The sequence below is a fragment of the Helianthus annuus genome, chromosome 2 (genome assembly GCF_002127325.2).
Source record: "Helianthus annuus cultivar XRQ/B chromosome 2, HanXRQr2.0-SUNRISE, whole genome shotgun sequence".
Lineage (NCBI taxonomy): Eukaryota > Viridiplantae > Streptophyta > Magnoliopsida > Asterales > Asteraceae > Helianthus > Helianthus annuus.
In genome coordinates this window covers 57,650,919-57,667,246 of record NC_035434.2, presented here as the reverse complement: position 1 = coordinate 57,667,246, position 16,328 = coordinate 57,650,919, and the positions used below count along the sequence as shown (strand labels likewise).

Below are 16,328 nucleotides of genomic sequence, written 5' to 3'. Positions count from 1 at the left end.
CAATTTAATTAAAGTAAAGTTTGTTACCACTTTGTATGTAAGTGATGGGTAGTTTTGTAAATATATTTTAACTCTTATTTGTTTAACCCTAGATTACCCACCACACAATAAACTTAATCACACGTTTTTATGTGTAAGGACGGGTCCTTTGAATGAGTGAAATTTTTTAGTTTTATTTAGAACTATTATTATTTGACCTGACCCGAATCGATAGCCGACCTGACCCGAAACATAACGATAGGAAAAAAAATTGGGTCTCATCACTTTACGCCCCCTCGAAGCTTTTGGTCAAGCTCCGCCACTGTTTCCTAGCACCAGAGGCTGTGGACCTACTTAGTCGAGTTCAAAGGGTCATGCATAGTAATGTTATGACCCCGAAATCTATGGACGTAGTTTTTAAAAAACTTAGTTTTTGCTATTTAAAAAGAGATAGAGACGCAACTTGTTGACCGTTTACAATCTATCTATCTCGATGTAAATTAATTTCTAAATTACTTTTACTTGGTCAATCCATAGAAAACTTGGACCTCAAATCATCTATAAAATACATCACGTTAAAATATTTTAACACACACTTTGTAGTTCAAAAGGGCTCAATAAGGAAACTTAAAAAAATATGGCAAAATCAAGCTCATTGGGCAGGAGTCGCCTATTCGGTCTGTGTGGCCGAAACCCATAAAAAATAGACAAAAAAAATGACTTATCATGACACATTAGCTAATCGTCATAGGTGGTTTACCCTATTTTTCCAGAATAAAATCGTCATAACTACATCCTGGAAGACTTAAACCCATAACCATTTGATTAGGGATGTGGATTCTTTCATAATATTCCCGGTTTATTTCGTGTCCTTTTTAGGTGTAAGTTGTATGAATAACTAATATCACCAATCTACGCATTTATTTAGCTCAAATTATTTGGTATCACATAACATATTTTGAAACGCTCAATTCACAAATAACATTTCAAATAGTTTTCCAACTTCATGATTATTCTTTCTATTTTTACGGTATAGAGAAACAATAATAATAACAATAATAAATATAGTAGCAGTAGAAAGCTTATATTTCTCTTGGAAGATACAAGTTCAATTTTCACTTGGTGCATAGTTAGACACTGATGGACAATAATAGGAGACCCTGGGAATTATGAGTTTGATCCTTCAGCCAAACAGGTTTTTTTCATCGCTAATTTCACCATCGTGCCTACGTGCGGGTGGGTTACCGGGCTTTTCTCGGAATTGATGGTGGACCCGGGTTATTTTCAAGTACTCCATTTAGTTTAGTTGGTGTCCCAAGAGTGATCGAGTTTATTATGATGCCCGTTCAAAAAATAAAGTAGTAGTAATAGTAATAATAAATTCGAATATGATACTAGGAAATAAACTAACAAAAAAACTGTCAATCAAAGATGCTCTTCGGCATGCGCATATTCTTATTATCTCACCCTCATAATAAGTTGCTTACACTCGACCTCATCTAATAAAGAATATTATATTCGAATTTAGTTTCCTAAAATAATAAACTCTTCAAATTTTAATAATTCTCGTGTAAAACTCTAATAAAAATATGACCAAAGTACACTAAAATAAGAAAAAAAATCCGTCATGAAAATTCTAAATTATGTTAAAAAATAAACAATTTGTAGAAATTTATTTTTATTTATTTATTAATTTATTTTGAACGATAAATTTTGATCACTCACGTACCACTAGAGTATTATTATGCCACCAGCAACTAATTGATTATATTCATATCCACTAAGCAATAATACAGATACATCAATTAAGAACTAAAACCAATAAATCCCCCTGGTGGGAAAACCCCCCTTTAGAATTTTATTTACTATTTAATACTTTAGTTTTGTTGCAACATTCACGTAAATAAATAATTATTAATAAGAGTAAACTTCCGTTTTGCTCTCTATGATTTGGTCACTTTTACGGTTTTGTTCTAAACCTTTTAAAATAGCCATTTTACTCCCTGATCTATGAAGGCCTTCATGATTTTGCTCCCCGCCCTTAAACGCCATCCATTTTAACTGTTAAACCCTGTCACGTGCAAAACACCCTGAGGGTAGTTATGTCTTTTCCCAACCCTGATTAATAAATTACATTTAAAACCCTAACAACCCACTATCTGCTTCCCCATTCCATCTTCTTCTTCATCGCCTTCAAAACCCTAACTTCAATGGCATCTTCTATCGTCGTCTTCATGCCCTGCAATCTGAATTCTGAAACCAACATCTTCAAAAATAGTACAAGTCATCAATGCACAGATCTATGAAACAAACAATATCCAGTTCAATTTAAGTAGAAACTAAAACCATATTCTTAATCTAAACCACAATCAGTTCCAGTTCCAGTTCTAGATCCAATCACTATATACAATTAAGTTTTCAATTCCAATTCAAACCGAAACCAAGACATAATTCATCAACAAAAAACATCAGCAATTACTCTTAACACTAAATAACAATGTAGCCCTAACACAGATACCTCAATCACCACACCACAATTCACTCCACTCTCAACTCTATGAGTAAATATCTTCAAAACCCTAACCCTACCTACCTGCTTCATCCCCGTCTCAATCTCCATCGTCTCTCCACTCATCCCAAATTCCGGTCCACCACCATTCCCCACCGTCTCCGCCGCCGTGACCAGCCGGTCAAACTTGTCACTATCTCCACCGCATCCCGCCGGTGAACGTGTTCTCCGGCGTACATCACAACTTCAAATCAATATATGCATATATTTTCGATTTATCGACAATTATCGAGTATAAATCAGTAATATAATGTGTGTAATTCAAGTTTATTTGATGAATGAGTACCTAGGGTTTGGTGAACCGTCGATCCTCTTTCCTTCCGTACTTTTTCCATGAATAATCATCAGCCGGTAGGTACTGGTGGCTGGCTGGTGATGGTAGCATGAGGTGGTTGTGGTTTTGTGGCTGGTGGTGGTACACTGGTACCTAGGGTTGAGAAAAAGGGACCGGATGAAAAAAGATGAATTGATGTAGAGAGAGAAGATAGTGTGTAGAGTGAAGATGAATATGATATAATATATAAATATCTTTATAACTGAATAACTAAAATGCCCTTCCTTTTATTTTTAAAATTACCAAAATGTCCTTCTAGTTAATAGACATTATGGATGGAGTTAGCGGCGGGGAGCAAAATGGAAAAACTATAGCAAACTATTGGAGAAAAATGCCTATTTTAAAGGTTTTGGGCAAAACTATTAAAGTGGCCAAAACATAGGGAGGAAAACGAAAGTTTACTCTATTATTAATTACAAAATAATATAAAGGTATAACAAATGTAATCTCGCAAAGGTTCCTGTCACGTAAAACACATACAACATTATAATTTACAAGTAACATTCAGAGCCACCATCGGCGTTGCAGAGTTTTTCACCAACGGCGACCGTGAACGCCGGTGCAAACGTTTTCCGACATGTCTAATGCTGACGAACGAGTTGTTCCGCATAATTGTTAGTTTTATTTTATTATTATTTTTTTTAATCTAAGTGTTTTTGTTGAGTTACAGCTAGTTTAGTTTCACATCCATGCAGGATTTCTGGATTAGGGTTTTGCCATAGTTCTTTAGTTTCAGTTAATCCAGCGTCGTAGCTCTCCAGATTAACAGAAACTGAAACCAAGAACTAGGGGTTTGGGTTGGGCTGTATTTTTTAAAGCTTTAGTTTAGCTTGTGAGTAGCTTTTTGAGTTTGAGTTAGGCTATGCTCGTTTATTATTTATTAATTGGCTTACACAGTTTTTCTTGATGGCCCTAATGGACCGATTAACCCACATGATTGTGAAAAATAAACTTGCATAAACACAATCTATGAAGAACGAACGATTTCTTCAATGAACGGACCCTTTTACAAATGATGGCCGGTAACTTTGTTATAACACTTTATCTAACTCTATTATTTACAATAGTTACACTTTAAGCATTAACTAACGATATTAACCAACATTTCTTTCATAATTTTATATATGATAATATTTCTTATATAAATATATTTTTGATATAATAAATAAACGAATATATAAATTATAGTCTTCGGTCCAGCTTGATAAGTGAACTCAGACTCGTTCATTAAACAAGCTTATTTGAACTTTTTGCGAGCCGATCTCATGTAGCTCTTGAGCGGCTTGACTCGTTTACCCATAAAATGCAGTTGGTTATATAAAATTGGTTTTGCCGGCTGGGATGGATCCTCTTTTTATTATGGATGTAATGAACAGATATCAGATATTGAAATCTCTTCAGAAGATAAGAAGAGTATAATGGGGACATTAAAGAAGGCAGCAAACAGACTTCAGAGCTCTCTAAGGATAAAAAGCAGGAACAAAAACAGCAACCACATGTTCATTCCAATCGAGAATGTGCCGGATCCGGAAGAGGTAAATGCAGTCGAAAAATTTCGACAAGTGCTAGAAGAAGAAGATTTACTTCCACAAAAACATGATGATTATTTTACATTGTTGAGGTAATATTATTAATTTTTTTTTTTAAAGTTGGTTATCTCAAATGATTATTTTTAATTAATTGGGTTACTAGATTAATATTGATATTCCAAATGTCATGTCTTGTAGGTTTTTAAAAGCTCGGAATTTTGAAATTGAAAAATCAAAACATATGTGGGTTAACATGCTTCAATGGAGGAAAGCCTTTGGCACAGACAGTATTTTGGAGGTATCATCATCAAACAACACTCTATGGGTTTACAAAATGATTCTTAGAAGTTTTACTCTTGACGTTATAACAGGATTTTAAGCTCGACGAATTAAACGAAGTTCTACAACACTATCCTCAAGGTTATCATGGTGTAGATAAAGAGGGAAGGCCAATTTATATAGAATTGTTAGGAAAATCTGATCCAAATAAGGTGACGTTAGTCACAACATTAGATAAAGTATCATGTGCAGGAATTTGAGAAAACAACTGCCATTCGGTTTCCAGCGTGTTCTGTTGCTAAAAAAGGTGAATCACTTGTGGTCAGGGCGCAGGATTGAAGGGGCGGGAAGGGGCGCCCGACCCACCCGACCCACCCGAACTTTTCACGCAGTAGTGTTACGTACATACTTTTCGTATAGAATTTTTTTTGGTATATACGTTTTCGACCCCCCGGTTTAAAAAAAATAGGTATATATGTTTTCGACCCCACGGTTTTATAAAAAAATTATTTTTATAGCCCAAATAAAATATTTAACAAAAAAAAACCCAAAATCAGATCTATTGAGTCCAACTCAGATTGTTATATAGCCCAAAAATCATTATATAAAGCCCAAATTAAAAGCCCAACCTAACATTGTATCAAAAAATACACAAGTCGGTGGATTTGGGGATTACGAACAATAAATAAACCAGTGAGCTGATTTGGCAGGAAGTGAGCTGATTTGGTCAAACTATCGACGATAACCCAGATACTATCGTGACCTGCGGTTGTACGTGGGAGTTTGGTTATGAAGTCCATGGCTATACTTTCCCATTTCCACATCGGGATCACGGGTTGTTCAAGTAAGCTAGAAGGTCTTTGGTGCTTGGCCTTGACTTTCGAACAAGTCAGACACCTTCCAACGTAGAGGGCGATATCTCTCTTCATGCCCGGCCACCAGTACTTGTAGCGAAGGTCCTGGTACATTTTATCGGTACCGGGATGAATAGAATATCGTGATTTGTGGGCTTCGTCCATCAGAATTTGTCGCAAATCGTTCCGCTTGGGGATCCAAATTCGGTCCAGATAATGGAATATCCCATTCGATTTATTCACTAGCTGAGCTCCATCGTGATGAATTCTTTCCTTCATCAAAGAACGCTCAGTAAAGCATGCATGCTGGGCTTCGCGGACGAGAGACTCGAGATAATGCTGGGCTGGAACATTGTGGGTACTATGCAGATAGCTTCGTCGGCTTAGAGCGTCGGCAACGACATTTGCTTTGCCAGGGTGATAACGAATCTCACAGTCGTAATCGTTGAGAAGTTCTACCCATCGGCGTTGACGCAGATTAAGTTCTTTCTGGCTGAAGATGTGTTGTAGGCTCCTATGGTCGGTGAAGACCGTACACTTTGTACCGTAAAGGTAGTGTCGCCAAATCTTCAATGCAAAAACAACTGTGCCTAGCTCGAGGTCATGGGTTGTATAGTTCTTCTCGTGGATCTTGAGCTGTCGAGACGCGTAAGCGATAACCTTGTCTCGTTGCATAAGAACACAACCAAGTCCAAGGTTCGAGGCATCGCAATAGACAATGAAGTTATCGTTTTCGTCGGGCAGAGCAAGGACGGGAGCATTGCAAAGCATGTTCTTGAGGGTTTGGAAAGCAGACTCTTGTTCAGTTCCCCAAACAAAGGATCTGTCTTTATGTGTGAGAGAGGTAAGCGACACGGCGATTTTAGAGAATCCTTCGATAAATCGACGATAATAGCCCGCTAGTCCGAGGAAAGAACGGACTTCAGACGGGTTCTTCAGCGTAACCCAACTCTTAACTGCTTCAATCTTCGTGGGATCGACATGAATACCTTGACTATTGACAATGTGACCGAGGAATTGAACCTCCTCCAGCCAAAATTCACACTTGGAGAACTTAGCATAGAGTCGATTCCCCTGGAGTAGCTCGAGAACCAAACGTAGATGCTGCGCGTGTTCGGCTTTCGACCTTGAATAGATCATGATATCATCGATGAACACAATGACGAAGCGTTCGAGAAATGGTTTACACACGCGATTCATCAGATCCAAGAAAACCGCGGGTGCGTTGGTTAAACCAAAAGGCATAACAACGAACTGATAGTGGCCGTATCGAGTGCGGAAAGCGGTTTTGGGTATATCCTCCTCTTGGATGCGTAACTGGTGACAGCCTGAACGTAGATCGATCTTCGAGAAACATGAGGCACCTTGTAGCTGGTCAAACAAATCATCAATCCGAGGCAGGGTATAGCGATTCTTGATTGTTAGCTTATTCAATTCTCGATAGTCGATGCACATCCTGAACGACCCATCCTTCTTTTTGACGAAAAGGACTGGCGCGCCCCATGGAGAGGTGCTCGGGCGAATAAAGCCTTTATCAAGTATTTCCTGGAGCTGACTCGAGAGTTCACGCATTTCGGATGGAGCGAGTCGATAAGGAGCTTTAGCAACAGGGTTTGCTCAAGGAATGAGGTCGATAGGAAAGTCGATATCACGACTTGGCGGAAGACCTGGAAGATCATCAGGAAACACATTAGGAAATTCACGAACCACAGGGACATCTTTCACTTCTGTCTTTCCTTTCTTTTCCTTCTCCGCTACTACAATATTGGCCAAGAAAGCTCTGTATTCCTTGCGGAGATACTTGCTAGCTTGGACACATGACATGAGCTTAAGACCTTTCGAAGAAGTTTCACCATAAACACATAACAAATCACCATTAGCGAGCGAAAATCAAATCATCTTATCAAAGCACACAACTTCAGCATGGTTTTCGCGAAGAAAGTCCATGCCTACTATGATGTCAAAACTTCCGAGCTGCATCGGAATGAGATCAGTCGGGAAATGTGATTGTTGAGCTCAAGAGTACAATCATGAAGAACAGAATTGACAGCGACGGTTCTTCCGGTGGCGACTTCAACATTGAACGTCGAGGGTAGATGGGAGCGCTTACGATTAAGGAGCTTCTCGAATTCAAAAGATACAAAACAGTTATCGGCTCCAGTATCAAACAAACACGAAGCATAAATACCGTTCACGAGAAACGTACAATTAACCACATTATTGTCGGCCTGGGCCTGGCGCACATTGATGTTGAAAGTTCTGGCGTAGGCGGCTTGTTGTTGTTGCTATTGAGGCTGTTGCTGCTGCTGCTGTTGCTGTTACTGAGGCTGCTGCTGCTGAGGCTCTTGTTTCACAACCCTATTCGGGCACGTGTTCGCGAAATGGTTGGGATCACCACACGGGAAGCAGAATCTGGCGTTGACCGCGGGTGCCTGAGCCGCTTGTTGGCCTTGAGGAGCAGTGAGAAGAGCTTGTTGAGCAGGAGCGGGCGCTGCGGTGTTGCGGGGGCCGGTTTGACAATTGGTGGTGAAATGGCCATACATATTGCAGTGTACGCAAAATCTGCAGGCGATTCCCACCGGGTGATGGTAGGTGCATGTCGGGCAGGCAGGGTGGGGGCCAGTGTATGCACGCTTTGCAGGCGATGAATAGGTAACTGGTCTTGGAGCTGATCGGTGCTGAGACTGCTGCTGAGCCAGTACGGCTTGGAGTGGAGCAGCGGTGGTTGTGACAGCACAGTTCTTGTTGCTGGAGCTGCTGTTGTTGTTCTTACTCTTGCGGCGAGAAGACTTCGATGACTGAGAGGCGGCGGCGGTGTCAGTGGTTGGTGCGGTGGTAGCTTGGTGCAGGTTCTTCGAAGCTTTATCCCAAAAACCAGCTTTGACTCGCTTGTCATTGATTTCAGCGGCAAACAGGTAGGTTTCCTCGATTGTTGCTGTCTTTGAAGCATGCACAAAATCTGCAACACAGTCTGGCAGAGTTCGAATGTACTTCTTGATCGTCATGTCAGCAGTCTTGGCTTGATCAGGGCAGATAATACTGAGCTGCTTGAAGCGAGCAGTTAGAGCAGCGTTGTCACCATCATTCGGCTTAATGTGCCAGAATTCGTCCTCCAACTTTTGGCGCTCATGGGGAGGGCAGAACTCTTCGAGCATGACGTTCTTCAACTCGTCCCATGACAGACCATAAGCTGCGTCGTTTCCGCGTTTGTTTCTCTCGGCCGTCCACCAGTCTAAAGCGCGGGACTAGAAGATGCCGGTAGCATTCAGAGTGCGGAGATTGTCAGGACATCCACTCTGACGCAGGGTGACCTCGATCGAATCGAACCATTGGAAAAAAGCCGTAGGGCCTTCTTCGCCAGTGAATTCTTTCGGTCCGCATGCCTTGAACTGCTTGAAGCTAAAAGCAGCTTTAGGGGTTTCAGTCCTGGACTCTTCAGATGATTTGATCATGTTCTCGTACAGTTCACTCACGATCTGAGGAACAGCTTTTGCCATTTGCTTGGCGACGAGAGCAGCGAGGCGTTTGTCTTTCTGGTTTTGGCGAGCAGTGCGGGTAGCGCGAGATCCAGATGACGACATTGTCTGCAACAGACATCGCCATAGGACTCAAACACAAGATAATCGAATCCCACCTCACAAGCTTAATACTATTAAAGCTCAGGTACACGTATAATCACGTAACACATAGGCACATAATCACAGATTCTCATAAGCACAGAAGCACGTAAGCACGTAAGGCACAGAAACACAGAAGCATATATGCACATAATTCTCCTAGAAGCATATAGAGGTAGTCAGAATACAGAAACCTATCCTTCAAAGTTCGCGAGCGTTCGAGTTCAGCGATTGCGATTATCGAATACATCGAGCAACATGGCGTAAGATGGCTCCACAAATAGTAGCGATTTGTCAGCGTTTGAGATAGATGTGCAGTGTGAGTCGTGTGTGTCGATCAAAGCAAGGAGCGAAAAGCGAATAAATCACCAAAATCGTAACACATAAACAGATAAATCACATAAAACACATAAAATCAACAAATATCAGAGTCGGCAGTAGCGAGCTCATAATCGAAACACATAAAAATCGAGAAATAGATTGTCTCAGGCTCGATAGACTTTGACTACCCAAAGTGATTCGACTATTCATTCACAAGGACCTGCAGTACACTTCGACCTTCTTCTCGCCTCGAATCTGGGCGAATGGCACATCCTTCCAGTTACCGTGTGACTTCAAGTCGTTGGAGTCCGTCGAGACTTTGGTGAGAGTTTTGTAGAACAAAATAAGGCGGAATAAGTCGTCAAGGTTCGGGTTTCACCGCTAACTTAACAACTTTGTTCCTGTTTTGATAAAAGTAGAGACGATAATCTGCGTTAAAGTACGGATTTCACTCCTGATTCAACGCAAATTGTCGTGTTTATAGATAAAAATTATGGGTCGAACAATCAATTTAGTCGAGAGTTTGCAGTTTTCACACCTAATCTCGACTTATTCACTCGTTCATTTTCGAAAATTAGAGTGCAGTGATAGTGTAGCATAGGCGAGAATAACGAGATATAGCAAGCAAGCTCGTACAAAACCCTTAAGGATTTGCACAAGTCGGTCTGTTGGTACCTAACTATAGACTAGGTCGTTTCTAAGACATCGACCCAGACTAGGTCGAGTCTTGCCTAATTCCCTATAGTTATGGCTCTGATACCAATCTGTCACATCCCAACTGATGGCGGAATCATCGGGGCGCGGCACTGAGCGAAACAGATTGTCCAGAAGTTTCCATAACAACTATGATTACCAATTATTTAAAGCAACACGTCCCATACCATGTCATAAAAGATAACATAATTATTACAAACAAGATCTAGTCAAATTGTTCTGTTCCGACCACTCAGATTTCAAAATACAGACAATTGTTTATTTGTTTCTAGACCTTTCCTAGCCTCGATTTCACAGCAAGCAAAGCATATAAGCATCCTAAGCACCTATCACATACGTTAAAGTAAAAGTCAATACACATAGTGTAAAGGTGAGCATACAAGTTTAATAGATATAATAGAGTTCGAAATCGATTACGCATAACCAGCACGTACACAGTGTAAAACGAGGCATGTTAGTTATCGACATGAACCTATCGATACCAATGACTGCGGGTTGACTGCCCAAGGCAGTTCATAATGCATGATCACCCCTGTGACCCATGTATTTAATTGTCCTTAACAACCCCTGAGTGAACAGGTGCTGAGTCCAAACTATAGTACTATCATTGCTAAGGCAGGTAGACAACATTCCATGTGTAAACATAACAAACAAGCATTCATTAAGCCACGTATAACATGCAGTAACGGTTAGCGTTGAAATAGTGTTGCATTGTGTGATTGATGTGATTTGAATATAGGTAACGTATGTAACACCCAAAAGTGCGAAAGCAAAAAGGGTTCGAGTATACTCACAGTGATGATGGATTGAAGGGAGCGCTTAGAGTGAGATTAGCATGATCAGAACGATAGCATAACGAAAAGCGATACGTAAATGGGGTGAAGTGTCAAGGATCGGATGGTACTCCGATCGGATGGCAGTCCGATCGGGTAGCCTGATCGATCGGGTGGCAATCCGCTCGGATGGTCATCTGATCGGGTGACCTTTCGAGTGGATTGTGTCTTCCTTTGAGAAGGATGTGTTTGTGTATGATGGCTTGACTTTTGAAGTTTTTGTTGTAGCATTAAGAGAACACAGAAGTGTCTCTACCCTTCAGGTCGATCGATCGAACGACCGTTCGATCGGGCGATAATTCGGTAGGTTGGACACTTAGTGAGAACAAGTTCACAGCAGTTTGTCACTCGATCGGATTGTGGTCCGATCAGGTGGCAATCCGTTTGATTGAACATGTTGAAAATTGTTTAAGTGTTGGAGTCAAACATCACATGGTCGAAGTGGCAATCCGATCGAGTGGTAGTCCGATCGGACAGCAATTCGTTCGATGCTAGCAATTCGTTCGATGCTTAAACTTGAAATGATGAAATAATAGTTAAGTGTGGGGCACAAGGTGCAAGCCGATCGGGTGGTAACCCGATCGGGTGACAATCCGATCGGACTGTCGACACTCTGTTCTGGTTGGCCTGATCGTCTTCCTCCTTGGTTTTTTTGATAGTTTTGTAGTTTTATCGAGACGGTGTGACAACGTGCTGATCAACAGAACTCCATCTTGACCCCAGTAGCCCGATCGAACAGGAATCACCCAAGTTCAACCAGTTAACCGGTTCAAGAGGGTTGTTCTTGGTTAACCCGAAATCGGTGCTCTCGTGGCTAGAATCCAGATCTTGAACTAACACAACACTAAGAACGAGTAGAGGTCAGAACTAGATCTGATTCTATCGGTTTTGAGTGCATTGAGTGTAAAAGAGTTAAAAGAAAGTTAGAAACCATCTTTCAATCCTTCTTCACCATGAATATGTTTAGATCTATGCAAGATCTTTGTTTATTTTTGTGGAAATCGGTTAGATCTAAGTTGTTCTTGGTGGACTGAAGCCAAAACATGAAGCTCATAAGAACACCATGATGACATCATCCTAGAACACCTCAAATCTAGTGATTTCACGGTTAAAAGTTAAGATTCAAAAGATAGAAAGGTGTAGGATGCGTGTAGATAAACAAAGTACAAGATTCAGAATGAGATCTTACCGGAATCGCGTGAAATCGAAGAAAAGGTGAGGTTGGAGCGCTTGGTCGGACAAGTGAGCAAAAGAGGTAAGTTTGTGATGTTGACAGGGGTATCTATAGGGTTTCCATAAAAGTAAAGGGGAGATAGAGGTTGGTCGATCGAGTAGGCAACCTGGTCGGGTGGCTGCTCGATCGAGCGGCACCTCGATCGGGTGGCCGTTCGGTCGGCTAGCCACTCGATCCAAATGCACAGTGCGACGACTTTTGCAGTTCCGATTCGCGAGACGAGCGTTGCGATGCGATGGAGTTTCCTATTCAAATTACTTTTAATCCCAACTACTATATCTAACATACAATCATCCTAAATAACTTGTATTTAGCGATTGCGATTCGATTGCGATAGCGTTTCGATTGCGTTTCGATCGATTACCACAACCTAACATAAATAAACACGCACAAGTAACACATAAGAGGCACACACACACGTAAAACAATATCCAAACACTTAATTCAAGTTGCGAGCGCGATTGCGATAAGCGATAAAGCGATAAAACACACGGTAAACATCGATAAATAGCGAATAAAACTCGATTATTAATAAATACTCCACATAATACAACTAACGTAAAAACATAAAAAGACTAACTACAAGTCAAAGAAATCAAAACAGGAATTGAGCAAGGAGTGACAGATCTCAATTGGAAATCTTTTCTTCCTTTGACTTCAATCTTGACTTTGACTTTGACTTCCGAAACACGGGGTGTTACACTGGACGGCTGGTGGTGTTGTTCGACTTCGAGGAGACGAGGAACAGAAGAACAGAAGGGCTGCGCTGCTTGTGGTCTTGTTCGACTTCTTCAATCTTTAAGGTATGTGTTTTTTTATCTTTAGGTTTAATTTAGGGCTTCAATTTATGTGATTTAGGTTGAAATTAGGGGTGAAATTGGTCTGATTTTTTGTCCTAAACTTGTTAAATCTTTCTGAAACTATTTGAGTTTGAAATTTAGGAGAACCCGGTACCCACCTTCCTCTCTCCTTTTTAATGTTTTGGTGTCTTTGTTCATTTGTTTATTAAAGAATGTTTACGTTTTAATGTTTGAGAATGTTTTTTATTTGATATTAATGTTTGACCCGACCCGACCCAGGGCCCCAGGATTAAAGGGGTGGGGAGAGGCGCCTGACCCCCTCGAACTTTTCGCGTAGTAGTGTTACATATATACTTTTCGTATAGAAATTTTTAGGTATATACGTTTTCGACCCTCCGGTTTTAAAATTTTTATAGGTATATACGTTTTCGACCCTCCGGTTTTATAAAAAAGTTATTTAAATAGCCCAAATAAAATATTTAAAAAAAAACCAAAAATCAGATCTATTGAGTCCAAATCAGATTGTTCTGTTTATTATAGCCCAAAAATCATTATATAAAGCCCAAATTAAAAGCCCAACCTATCATTGTATAAAAAAAAACGCAAATCGGTGGATTTAGGGATTACGAACAATAAAAAAAAAAAAAAACCAACGTCATTCAGCTGAGAACAGAAGGGGCTTGACGGTTGGTGGTGTTGTTCGACTTCGAGGAGACGAGGAACAGAAGAACAGAAGGGTTACGCTGCTTGTGGTCTTGTTCGACTTCTTCAATCTTCAAGGTATGTGTTTTTTATCTTTAGGTTTAATCATGGTTGCAAAAGTCGCTTGGCGCTCCCTAGTCGGTCGAGCGGGGAGTTAAGAGTACTCAGGGAGTACTCGGACATGCTAAATTATAAATAAATTAGTTTTTAGAAATTAAATATATGGCAAATAACATTAATTCACTAGTAATTATAAAAAAAAATCCGTGAAAATGATAATCATTCTTTAATATGATAGGAATAAAAATTTGTTTTGATAATTTTTTAAGTCAGACTTGGCCTAAGTTGACCTATTTGATCTGATTCTGGTCGAGGTTAACATTAAGTCCCCACTCCCTAGTCGGTCGAGCGGGGAGTTAAGAGTACTCAGGGAGTACTTGGACATGCTAAATTATAAATAAATTAGTTTTTAGAAATTAAATATATGGCAAATAATATTAATTCACTAGTAATTATAAAAAAAAAATTCCATGAAAATGATAATCATTCTTTAATATGATAGGAATAAAAATTTGTTTTGATAACTTTTTAAGTCAGACTTGGCCTAAGTTGACCTATTTGATCTGATTCTGGTCGAGGTTGACTGCGTTTGATTGATTCCGAGTAATTAGGCGGAGTTGAAGAAAGTCGCCTCGCCAGCCTACCTTGGAGTGATTACTCGGAGAGTACCCGGACTTGGAAACCTTGTTCTACAACCATGGGTTTAATTTAGGGCTTCAATTTATGTGATTTGGGTTGAAATTAGGGGTGAAATTGTTCCGATTTTTTGCCCTAAACTTGTTGAATCTTTCTGTAACTATTAGAGTTTGAAATTTAGGAGAGCCCGGTAACCACCTTCCTCTCTCCTTTTTAATGTTTTGGTGTCTTTGTTCATTTGTTTGTTAAACAACGTTTACGTTTTAATGTTTGAGAATGTTTTTTTATTTGATATTAATGTTTGACCCGACCCGACCCCTGTTTTTTTAGGTCCGTTACCTTTCGACCCCCGAACTTTTTTTTTTCAAGTTTCGCCACTGCTTGTGGTACAACAATTCTAGATGTTAATGGCTTGGTATGATCAATATTATTAATTAATTAATTAATCTCCATATAAGCTTAGGAATGTATCAGATTTATATAATGTTTTTCTTTTGGCGATTTGTGTTTCATGTGTGATAGGGTTTGAAGAACCTAACAAGGTCTGCTATTGAGGTTATAAAGAAGTTGCAACAAATTGATAATGACTACTACGTACCCTGAGGTATGTTTTAGAATGATACAGAATCAAAGTTTCATGATATCTTATAACTATTGAAAGAATCAGGCCCATTACGATTTTTACGTGGTGAGCCCATGGGCTTCTTTACATCCTACTTGCCATCCTTCTATTGTTTTTATAAATGAGTTTGCTATTTATCTTAATCTATTTAGTTCTTCTATTCTTATTTCATAACCTTTTTCAGATAAAATATTTGATATTTGGTACTTTCTTGATGGAAATGAACTATGCAGACCCTTGGTCGAATGTATATCATTAATGCTGGCTCTGGTTTCAAAGAGCAATGGATATCAATACAGAACCTTCTAGATCCGAAAACTAGATCCAAAATTCATGTAAGGGATTTTCTGTTTAGAGCACGTATAAGTATGCTTAACGTACAAAACGAAAGGCATGAAAAAGGAAAAGAAACGTGGTGATATTTTCGTAATTATTATACTCGTAGGGTAATCATCAAAACTATTTTTCAGGAAAACATTCAGTTTGTACGTTAAAGATATTTGTATTTGAGGAGGGTTTAAATGAGAAGAAAATTTTTTATAAGAAGAAAAAAAGAAGTTTCAACCAATAAAAATGATTTATTTTACTTTATTTAATATTTGAATTTAATTTTAATATAAAGATATATTGGTAAACTTACATAGATCATTAATTTGTATTCTTTCTCTTTAATAACTAACTAAATTAAATTTGTAACTTCTTTTCAGAATATATACTTTTTTCAAATTAAAAAAAACAACTTAATTTAAAGTGTAGAATAAATTACTAGGTGTATAAGATAAATTACAAGTTGTGTAGGATATATTTCGAGGTGTGTAGGATAAATTTCGACGTGTGGATGATAAAATTCTATAATGTGCTGGGTATATGTAGGAAAATTTTGATATGTGTAGGTTTTGTAGATTATATGTAGGATTACTAATGATTAGTTGACTAATTAACTAAAGAGCGAAAAACTAATAAAATGAATCATAAATGAATTAGTATTTTACCAATATGTCATTTCTTCTTTTAGTTCATTTAATAATTTTCTTTTCATTTGATTCTCTGCTTGTATTTGATGTTTGTCTTTCTGTTTATGCCTTGCTTTCATTCATGCAAGTTTTTCATTCTATAGACACATCCAACATGAACATAAAAAAAAGAAACCCTCCCAACTTAAACCACTAACCAACAACTTTGACTAAATCAGCAAAAACTAACACCCGTTGAATTAGTAAAACATGTGACTATATAATAAACTTC

The 16,328-nt window shown here is 39.1% G+C and overlaps 1 pseudogene; it reads left to right on the top strand.

Annotated features, from left to right (window-relative positions):
* Nucleotides 1-3,459: 3,459 nt before the first annotated feature.
* Nucleotides 3,460-15,502, top strand: LOC110871781 (annotated as a pseudogene).
* Nucleotides 15,503-16,328: the final 826 nt, after the last annotated feature.